The following is an 11,974-nucleotide window of genomic DNA, read 5'->3' on the forward strand; positions in this document are numbered from 1 at the left end:
CCTCCACGGCTTCCTTGAGCTGTTCTTGGACATTCTCAGGCAAAGTGACCCTGCTGGCCACAATTATAACATCGAGCCCCACCAGAAGGGCACTCACCCACATGGGCTCTATTACAAACTCCGCAAACAGGCACACGTCCTCCCATAAGAACACCTGAGGATGCTTGCGGTTGAGTTCCGGTCCGCTGAACAAATTTCTGAGGCGAACCCGAGCTGCTTCCTTCACCAGAAAAACTCCGCCTCTTATGACCCGGAGGGGAGCCCATACTCAGATTATTTTCTCCCTCCACAAAGGTGGCCACATCCACTAATTCCTGAAAAGTGGATATCCGATGGCTGACCACCATACGGCGTATATCAGGGTGTAGTCCCTCCTGAAAACGATCAGCTCGCATCTCCTCTGTGGCGATAAGGTGGGGAGCAAATCGCTCAAGTTCTATAAACCTTCAGGCGTACTGTTCCACTGTCATGCCTCCTTGGACCAAATTTGAGAACTCTCTTGCCTTTTGCTTCCTTACCGATGCGGGAAAGAAGCGGTCATTAAATTCTTTCTTGAAGCGTTGCCAGGTTACAGCAGCGAATGAACCCAACTCTGCTTCTAGCATCACCCTCTTAGTATCCCACCAATCACCAGTGGTGCCTTACAACAGATAGCTGGCGTAGAGTACCTGTTGCGCCTTGGTGCAACCACACACCTCAAAAGTTCTTTCCAGGTCTTTGATCCACTTTCCAGCTTGAAGCGGATCCTCTTCTCCAGTGAAGTGTGGGGTCCTATGCACCAGAAAGTGCTCATAGGTGCATCCGGCTTGCACCATGTTGCTAGATCCTCCCGGGTAAAGCCAAGGCCCTCCCTGATATGGCCAAGGACCTCCTGGTTGCGGCCAAAGTCCTTCTTGTTGCGGATAAGGCCCCCCTTGTGGCAGCTAGGGACCCCCTTGTTGTGGCCAAGGTCCCCCTGGTTGTGGCCAAGGCCCCCCTGGTTGTGGCCAAGGCCCTGTCTGTTGTGGCCTAAAATTTTGTTGCATAAACTCTGTCATCTGTCGTATGGCTTGGGCTATGGAGTCATCTCTTGACGTATTGTCCCGTGGCTCCTGAGTAGATTTCTTTGGCCTTCCCATTTTCCTGCCACTACAACCTTTGACCCCCTTTCAGAAAACAAAAATAAATAAAACCAACAACCAACAAAAACAGAACCAAAGACCAACACCACATCACACAAAACAAAAGAAACCAACTTGCAAAAACATAACTAAATAAATAAAAACAAACAAACAAGTTCAAACAAATAAAACAATTTAAATAACTTTACTTAACATAATTTTAAAACACAACTTTAAAACATTCTGGTACTACTTACGGGACATGTGGTTTTACCCAGAGCCAAACGGCTCTGATACCACCTGTGACGCCCCCAAATCCCCATGCACGGACACAGGAAAATCAAGACGTCCAGATGATGACATCACGGGTCATCACCCTATTGATGTGTGCCAAGTGTGTGTATAAGCGACGAATATGCACGAGAAATACGCAGCGAAAAGCAAGTCAATAACTAAGTACCAGAATTTTTCTTGTTTGATACAAAGCTATTCAAAACATACATAAATAAATATTACAAGACACGAATATAATTTAATATCAACTACAAAATATAACATCAGCATCCCGGCGGAGCCGCATCCTCGGGCTCAGCCTCCTCCTCCTCATCCTCGATCTCTGCACCAAAATCTACGGTACCAAAAATAGTGCCGCAGGTAAGTAAACTCCAAACACCACTAGATAAAAACATATAAAACTCAAACAACATGGATGCAAGAAAAGCCAATGCACATGTCCCGCAAAACCACATTTTTACCACGCACGCCAAAAACCCATTTGGCCCATAAAAACATATCCTTAAAACCAAGCCTCGCCATTATCTCAGATAATGGCCCAAACCACCATTTTCCCAGAAAATGGATCAATGCCTCGAAAACCAACATCGCCATTTTCCCAGAAAATGGCCCACATCCGAAAACCATAAAAACAATCCAGTTATGCATGCACCATGATCTCCCCTAGGGATCACCCGCACACCCTGGTTCTGTGTCACACCACAGGTAACGACTACGCATGTGACACCTAAACGAGCAATGCCTAGACTCGCGCCCCGCGCGTACCTGGCCAGGCCATCCTTTAGCCCTCGCCAGCGAAGGGCCACGGAGTCAGTGAGTAGAGTGATACCCAGACTCGCGCCCAGCACGTACCTGGCCAGGCCATCCTCTAGCCCCGCTCCCGTCGTCGCCCAACGACAACTCAGGGGACGTCACTCAGTATTATCCACTCCCGAGTGACCAGAGGAGCTCCACTGAGATAATAATTCATCCCGGCTTGGGCTCATGAGACACACGCACCCGAAAATCCATTCATGCCAACAAAACAGGATTTCTCAAATAAAATAAAATAAAATGCACGTGCATACACCATGTAAATGCAATTTCAATGCATAAAACAATCAACCAACCATAAATCAATAAATCAAGCAACTCCGTCCTCCATCCATCCAACCCCCGAACTCCTCGGACTCAATCCGGAATCAACCAACCAGCAGCAATAATTATTGAATGAGCAAAATATATTTAAATCCAAAAGTAGGGTTTGGAAAATACTTTCAGCGCTATACGGTATTTTTAGAAAGCTTGCGGCGTTGCAAACGGCGGAGAAAAAGCAACGTAACAGTGAAAATTCACTGTGGCCGTGGGTTGTAAAATACCCACTTTTGAACGGGGACAAACCAAGGCTTGGGATTGATAGGGAATGGTCTAAGGATGATTATGAAGCTAGTGGAAGTGAAGTTTGGCCGTGGGTGGCGGCAAAAATGGTGGTTGATGGCCGGATTTCCCAAAATGGAAAGCTAGCTCGTGGGAGCTGTTCCGGTGGCTATTAGAGGCCGGAAATGGGTGGGTTAGGACGGCAAGGAAGCGGTGATGAAGTGGTGAAGAGGTGGTGGCCGGAGGTGGAGCGACGGCGCCGGATCGGGGCAAAATCCGTGGGGCTTTGTTGGGCGTTTTCCGGCCAAACGGCTGGCCGGATGGGGCTGGGATTCGGTGGGGTGGTGCGCCGGAGGGAGGGGGTTCGACCGGTGGGGGTGGTGTCACCCACGGTGGCCGAACGACTGTGGGTCGGGGCTGGGATGGCTTCCGGCATGGGAGAGGAGAGAGAGAGAGAGAGAGAGTCGACGCACGGGAGAGAGGAAGAAAGAAGAAAAAAAAAAGAAAGAAAAAAAAAAGAAAAAGAAAAAGAAAGAAGAAAAAGAAAAGAGAAAAAGGGAAAAAGGAAAAAGGGAAAAAAAAAGAAAAAAAAAAGATGTAGGAAGAAATGAGGTCCAATCCTCACTCCAGACAACAAAACAAATTCGCCGAGAATGAGATTAAAAACAGTAAAATAAATAAATAAATAAATAAATAAATGAAACACAACATCCAACAAATAAAATCTAAATTTAAAACACAATAATTTAAAATAAATAAAGTAATATATTAATTAAATTAAAAACAACCCTTCAGTGAAAAAACACGTGAAAGCGAGTCATCACACCCCCTGCTTTTTTTCTTCATTTTTTCATCTTTGCGTCTTCTACTTCTTCTTTTTTCCCATTTTCATCTTCACTTGCTTTCCAAAATCTTCTCTTCTTTAATTTGTACCGTCCTTGTTAACTTTCGAAAAAACTGCTTCTCAATTCACACGAATTTTTGCCGCTCGTATATCTCTACTTCCAAATCCTGCCATTTTTCTCTTATCCCTGACAATCTACCCTTTATATTCGAATAAATCTTCCATTAAAAGAGAGAGAACCTTTAGACAATAGGCTTCGAAAATTTGGGTCTTCCTTTTCTTCAAATCTGAAATAAAATTTAAATGTCAACAATAAAGCCTAAAATCAAGAAAAATAAATAAAATTAGACTAAAGTTTAAAGTTAAGAAGTGATAAAATATATTAAATTATGCAAGTCATCAAACACCCCCCAAACTTAAAACTTTGTTTGTCCTAAAAAAATGAAAAGAAAATAAAATAAAAAGACCACTATTTACAATATTAACTAGACCCCATAGAGAAGTCTCATAACTCACCAAGCCATGATTTGAATTTAGATTTCATTACTAATATCGTACTCTTTTAATATCAAAGATAGCAGGAAAATCAATAAAAAATTTAGTAATTTGTTAAGCAAGAGTTAAGAATTTGTTAAGAAGTTACTTCAACCTAAAGCTAAGATCTTGAGTGTGTGTGTGTGTGTGTGTGTGTGTGTGTGTGTGTGTGTGTGTGTGTGTGTGTGTGTGTGTGTGCGTGTGTGTGTGTGTGATATAGTCAATTTAACTCCAAACTACCTGTAAACTCAGATAAAAGTTGAACAACTTAAATCATAAGAATTCCCTCAAAACTTAACCCCATGAGTCAAATTTTTAGAAATCCTCTCCACTAATGTAGTCAATAGCAAAATCAAAGATCAAAAAGTCTTTAATAAGGTTGTAATGGCAGGCCTCAGGGTGAGGGCTAAGAAAGAAATAGATGAGAAAAATCAAAACAAACTGGAAAAATACTTGGTGGAAAGAACAATAAAAAAGATATCCATAAGATTCAAACCATAACTCTTTCTCGATTATATGCTCATACTGGTGATATTATTGTTGTTGTAATGGATGAAATAGTACCAACTACATCTTTAACAAAATCTGACGTGATCCACACTCCACTTATTGAGTTTCTCTATTTTATGCTTCCTCCTATGATGGATAAATCACCTATGAGCAAAAGACACACTCATAAAAAATATATCTCTTTTTTATCTTTTTTCTTTTTAGCCTCCCTTCCTTTTCATTCAGCCACCTTGGTTTTTGTAGCATTTTCAAATTTTCAACCACTTCAACCTTTTTTGATTCTTGCTATTAACTTTATTTTTTGCACACTCTGATCAACAGAGCATAATTTCCTTTAAACTAACTTTCTCTTTAAACATATATTTCCACTAAAATATTTTCTCAAACTATAAAAGGTAAACCAAGGTTTTTCAAGCTTAGAATGGGAATGGTTGATGTAATTAAAAGAACAAATAAAGGTTTATATAAAATAAGGCTCAAGGGGGTTGACTTTGGGAATACATCATGCAATGATGGCATGATAACTAGGACGGTTGGGAAGGCTTTTTGGTTATAATAAAAAATGCGTAGATCATTTCTATAATATTTGGTACCCACAAAACTCAGCCTCACATAAAATAATTTTTTTTTAATTTTTCTCAGGCCCGGCCTCAATCACAAATTTTAGAGTTACAGAGAATTCAATCATACTCAAATACATACTTGATAAGAGAATCCAATAACTCAAAACTTATAGAATCACAAGTAAAATAAAATAAAAAATAATCAAATAGACCAAATGATTATAGGAGTTTACACCCCCCAACTTAAATTAAATAATGTCATTGTAATTCAAAAGTGAAAAAGATTGAAGAAATGAAAGGTGCTTCCCTGGTTTCATGGTGAATCAACTGTAGTTGTAGTTTTCATCTCTTTATTCCCGTTAAATAAACCTGCACCTAAGAATGCATAACGAAGACACTCAGCTAATTGCTTCAACTCTAGAGGAATGTAAGTTGTAATTTGCTGCATTTTTTCTTTAGAAAATGTAGAATTCAGCCTTGCTACAATGGGCTCTAGCCTCCCCATTTCATTGCTAAATGATGTATTCTACTGCAAGGCTCGTTCTAAGTGATCAGCTGGTGTATCTTCTTGAAAGGCTTTTTCTACATATTGCTTAATGAAATCTACCCGAAAACAAGTTCTTGGCTATTTCGGAAATCTCATGGCTTGGCAGATGTTGAACATAATCTCTTCTTTATTCACTTTTAATTTTAACTCACCCTTTTGAACATCAATCAAAGCCCATATTGTAGCCAAGAATAGTCGGCCAAGAATTAATGGGACTTCTTCATCTTTCTCCATATCTAACACTATAAAATCAGCAGGAAAAATAAATTTATCCACTTTTATCAATACGTCTTCTATAATTCCACGTGGATACTTGATGAATCGGTCTACTAGTTGCGAAAAAGTGGTTGTTTGTTTAATCTCTCCAAATCTTAATTTCCTGCAAACAGAAAGTGGCATAAGATTAATGCTAGCACCAAGGTCACATAAAACTTTATCAAAAACTAAATTTTCAATAGTGTAAGGCAAAGTGAAACTCTCTGGATTTTTTAATTTTTGAGGTAATTTCTTTTGAAGAATGACACTGCATTCTTTAGAAAGTTTTACTGTTTCAAACTCCTCCAACTTTCTCTTCTTAGAAATGATGTCCTTCTAGAATTTGACATAATTTGATATTTATTCCAAAGCATCTGCAAAAGGAATATTTATGTGAATTTTTCTTAAAAATATCCAAATATTTAGAAAATTGCTTATCTAAGTTTTATTTTTGTAAACGTTGAGGATAAGAAAATGGAGTAAGGAGAATAAAATGATTGTTAGAAAATGAAGTTGCTAGAGGCTTGTCAGTTTCTCTTAATGTATCATCAACAATCTCATCTTCCTCCACTTTATTCTTACTTTGGCCATTGTTTATACTTGTAAGGGTGGACTTGGTTTCTTTTGATGGTGACCTCTCAATTTCTCTTTCACTCCTAAATGTGATGGTCTTTCATTGTTCATTTGGATTCATTTTTGTGTTGCTAGGAAAAGTTTCTCTTTGTTGGGCATTGATGGTTGTGGCTAGTTGCCCAATTTACACTTCAAGATTCTTTATAGTGGCTCCTATGTTGCTACAATGAGTCTCAATATTGTCCAACTCTGAATCGGTCTTTTTAAACCTTGCATTTGTCTTCTCAACAAAGGAAAGCATGGCATCCTCAAGTGATATCTTCTTCTCGCTTGTTTGACTATGAAATCCTGGAGGAGGTTGCAGCACATTCTTTGTGTTTCTGTAAGACAAATTCTTATGATTTCAAAGTCCTAGATGATAGTAATTTGGCATAGGATTATCGCAATAGTTGTAGTTCCAATTGTTGATATATTGAACTTGTTCTTGACTCACTTCATTGCTCGAAAAAGTCATACTTGTAGCTACAACATATTCTACACTTTGTGGTATCCTTTGAGTTGTCAAAACAAAAATCTGATGGGATAGAGAAGTAACTTGAGCTGAAAGGGCTGCTAACAGATCTAATTCATGAATTCCAGTAATTTTCTTAGCCATAATTCTTTCAGTTGGCCATTGATAGTTGTTTGAGGTCATTTCTTCCAAAGGATAGGTAGCACCCTCAACTATCTTTAACATCAAAGTTTCACCAGAAGCAGCATTAACTATGGTCCGAGTTGGCTCATTTAACCCATTATAGAACATCTGAACTTGCAACTAGTCCGAAAATCTATGTTGAGGGCAGTGTTGAATCAAATCTTTATACCTTTTTCATACTTCATTAAGTGATTCGAAATCATTTTATTTGAATTGACCAATCTCACTCTTGAGTTGGGCTATCTTTGTAGGTGAAAATAATTTAGCAATAAACTTTTCAACCATGTCCTGCCAGCTAGTGATATTTCCTTGTAGTAAAGATTGTAATCAACCTCTTGCCTTGTCCCTCAATGAAAAAGGAAACAATCTCAGTCTAATGGTGTCTTCAGTAACACCATTGATCTTTATAGTGTCTCAAATCTCCAAAAAATCACCAAATGAATATTAGGATCATCAAGTGGGGATCCACTAAATTAGGCTTGGTGCACCATGCTCATTAAGGTTAGTTTGAGCTCAAAATTATTGGCATTAATTGTTTGGTGTCTTATACTCAAGTAGTTGTTATTCACAACTGGCCGTACATAATCCATCAAGGTGCGTGGTTGTGCATCATGTTGTTTGTCAGTCATGACTAGTACTTTCTTTTTTCTTCGTGATCTAAGAGTTTTTTCAATCTTTGGATCAAAAGGAGTAATTTTAAGATGTCTAGCATGGCGCATCCAAAGGAAAAGAAAGTTGTTGTTTGTAGATCAAATTAATGAAAAAAATAACTTCTAGGAAACCGATTTCACCTAATCTCTCACTATACTTTACTCATATAACTAATTGAATTTAATTCTCTCTGTTGTTAGCAAAATCTCCAAACTTATCCAAAAGCTTGTTTCAATAGTCAATTGGAAATATTCTTGTTCATTATTTTACACAAGAGTATGCAAATAAATAAAGCAAGAAAGCATTAAGATCAACGATTTTAAAACTACATAGGTTCATATAAGTCTTTCAATCTCTATATTTACCTATGTTGAAATATCCAAGTTCTATCATATAATTTCCTCTTTTGATAGCAAGTCATGAGATCAAAATCATCTAATTAATGGCTAGTTAATTAAAAGCAACAAGCTCAAAAATCAAAATAAATCAAACAAATATAGAAGGGAATTACTTCAAATTAGCATAGAAAAACAAGCATAGTTTGAAATTATATTACATCATTTTCCTAGAATAAAGAAAATTTAGTTCATACTAAAATTTAAATTCAACATAAACGAACTCACCATATTTTTTTAGAGGAATAGAAGAAAATCAACACTAAAAAAATACTTGTCGCAATCTACAGTATTCTCCACTTTTTTTCTTCAAATTTCCCTCTAGTCGGCATCCCTTCTACTGGTTCAACTCTCAGGTTTTTTTTTTTCAATCCTTCATTCCATCCTCACATGCACGTGATATGATACATACATAGAATTAGATAGCATTTTTTTTCATTTTAACTTTTGACCTGCATGGTGGTAGGTAGAATAGATAGACTTCCCAATGTCTCTTTTTTTAACTTTTGAATAATCCCACAATTATTTTTTTCATTTTTTGGTCTTTGCATCTTCTACCTTTTTTTTTTTTTTTTTGCTTTTTCTACTTCCCAAAATTTTCTCTTCTTTAATTTGTACTATCCTTTTTAACTTCCAAAAAAACTACTTCTCAATCCACACGAATTTCTACCGCTTGTATATCTCCACTTCCAAATCCTGCCATTTTTCTTTTATCCCTGAAAATCTTCCCTTTATATTAAGATAAATCTTCCTTTAAATGAGAGAGAGTCTTTAGACAATAGGCTTATAAAATTTAGGTCTTCTTTTTTTTTTTTTTTAAATCTGACATAAAATTTAAATGTCAATAGTGAAATCTAAAATCAACAAAAATAACTAAAATTAGACTAAAGTTTAAGGTTAATAAGTGATAAAATATACTAAATTATGCAAGTCATCATTCAGGATTACTTATATAGTCAAATGTTTATAACTTGACACGACACAAACACGACTTAGAAACACGATTTGCCCCCCCTATTGATGACAATGCTTTGACTTCCAATTGGACTGAGCTTCTGGGTGACACCTGTGCTATGGATTTGGAGCCAAAGATTGCATACCGTGTGTCCAGTTCATATCCTAATCCTTAACCACATCAATCAAAAGTTCATTCCCTGCTCTTGTCACCTTGGCTTTACTAGGTGCCTCTTTAAAAGAAATACTGTCAGAAAGGATTGGAACTTTGGTCATAGAGTTGCATCAATGCTCTAAATCTTGAGGACAAGGTTCTTTGAAGGGGACAATAACATAACAAACCCAGTTAACTTGGGTCTGACCTATGCCAATTGGAGAATTACTTCCATAATGGGCCAAGTTGATGGGCTCATGTTATGTAGTCTTTTAGTGTTTTAGTCTGTGTTCGTAGATGGGCCAAGAGTCTGTTCCTTAGGCTGTTAGTGTTATTTGGTTTGCTTGTTTAGTTGGTATTTCAAAGCCGGCTTTTTGTTTGATGGCCTTGCCCTTATGGCATTATCATGCCTAACAATATATGTACAAGAGGCAATGTCATGTAGTGGTATTCTGGAATGTCAAAGAAACTTCTCTATTTTTCTCTCATTTTCTCTCATTTTTCCTCTTATTTTCTTGGAGTAGTTCCTCTCGAAGAGAGCATATAAGTGTTTAATTACTTTAATTTGTGAGGTGTGTTATAAAAACATTAAAATTTTAAGCTTATAGAATTAAGAGACCAATTTACTACTTAACCATGAAATTTTTCTAACGTTATCATTCTAATTGCAAATGATTATTATGTAACTTTAGAATATGAACATAGGATATTTATGTCTTATCTTTGCAATAAGATATTATGTCATTAGAAATTAATATTTGTATATATAAATTCAATAACATAATAGTATGTTTATCAAAAAAAACAAACAAACAAACATAATAGTATGTAATAGAACAAGAGTATCACATTTTTTATTGACTAAGACCCGTTCGGATACTTACAATATCTCAACATAGTTGTGAATAGTAGTGAAATGTTTTGAATTATGATATTTTATTAAGTTTTAAGAAATGAGAGAGAAAAAGTTGAATAAAAATATTATAAAGTTAAAAAAGTTATTTGAATATATTTTTTAACAATATAACTTTTGTTTTGAAATTTAAAAAAGTACTAATGTTTTTTATATTTTGTTTGGGAGTTTGAGAAATAAATAAGGTGTAATACTTGGGCTCAGCACCAAGCCCAGGCCAAGGCGCGTTATATAAATTTTTTATTTCTTTTAATTTGGTTAATAATTATGGGAAGTCATTTAAGATTTATTGAGTAATTTTGAATAGGTCACATGCCCAAAATATTATTACGACGGAATATGAATTTTTTATTAAGCTTGTAATTAGGTTAAAGCCCAATTAATATTTATGGATCAAGTGAGCCATTAATAATCAAAAAGTGGCCCAAGATTTTATTCTTAAAGCTCAGCCCAACTACTCAAAAATTCTATGCACGATTCTTCCTCCTCTTTATTTCTCTAGGGTTTCCAACTGTCTTTATGTATATCTCTCTCATGCACATGTAGAAATCTCCCTCAACTAGGGTTGCTGCAAATCTAAAATTCATTCAGTTTCCTTCCCTTTATATCTTTTGCATGTGCAAGCCATTTTGGAAACTACCACTATCAATTTATCAAATTGTGGCAAACCTCCCACAACTGACCACCACCCACGTAGGAAACAAGCTTCTGCCCAGTGGTTCACTACTGCCACAGAACCCTTGCCCCTAAACTCTCAGTCCGTTTCATGCCACACCAGTGACGGCATACCCAATGTAAATTGCTGCCTCATGCCGTTGCCCAATGCCGCAGCTGTTCCACCACATCTGGGCACCATCTCCTAGCCATCAACGTCCACCTAGCTTCCACCAACATTGTTGCCTAGCCACCGTGAACTTGGCACGAAGTCAAGCCGTGTTCAACCACTGTTAGCCACAACCACTACGTGTACTCAAATGAAATCAAGCCCCACGTTCACATGCCAAGGCCATGTCCCACATCGACTAACCCCCAACCCATGCATGAACGTCCACTGATATTGCACCACCCATCCATTGAACCTGCCACCCGAGTAAGCCCTTTACGGACGCGCCAATCACCATCACAAGACAAAGATTGAATGACACAACCAAAACCCACGCATAGCCGACCCTTCCTTGTTGTGGAAACCTCACTGCAACTGCACCACTATGGAGTGACCCCATTGCCAAAGCTCCTCCACACTCTGCCAGCCTGCACCGTGACCTGCAAGACACCAAATCACCGTCCAACTCCACTTGCATGCCCTATGTTTGCAACACACTGAAATAGGGTATTTATTTTCCCACCGTGAACCCACAAATTAGCCACCAATGTATCTCAGGAAGCCACTGTGACGCCCCCAAATCCCCACGCACGGACACGGGGAAATCGAGACGTCCGGATGGTGACAACCCGGATCACCACCCTATCGACAAGTGCCAAGTGTGTGCAAAAGCAACATATGTGCACGAAGAAACATGCAGCGGATAACGAAAGTCACAACTAAGTACCAGAATTTTTCTTAGTATAATACAAGCTGTTTAAAACATACATAAATAAAATATTGCAAAAACACAAATATAGTTTTTAAACCAAAC

At 37.7% G+C, this 11,974-nt stretch overlaps 1 non-coding gene across 1 annotated transcript; it reads left to right on the top strand.

Moving 5' to 3' along the window:
* Positions 1 to 7,400: 7,400 nt before the first annotated feature.
* On the top strand, positions 7,401 to 7,507 carry LOC122293695. Its single transcript, XR_006237340.1, has one exon. It is a non-coding gene; the product is annotated as a small nucleolar RNA R71 (small nucleolar RNA).
* The last annotated feature ends 4,467 nt before the right edge of the window (positions 7,508 to 11,974 follow it).

This window comes from Carya illinoinensis, chromosome 1 (assembly GCF_018687715.1).
Source record: "Carya illinoinensis cultivar Pawnee chromosome 1, C.illinoinensisPawnee_v1, whole genome shotgun sequence".
Lineage (NCBI taxonomy): Eukaryota > Viridiplantae > Streptophyta > Magnoliopsida > Fagales > Juglandaceae > Carya > Carya illinoinensis.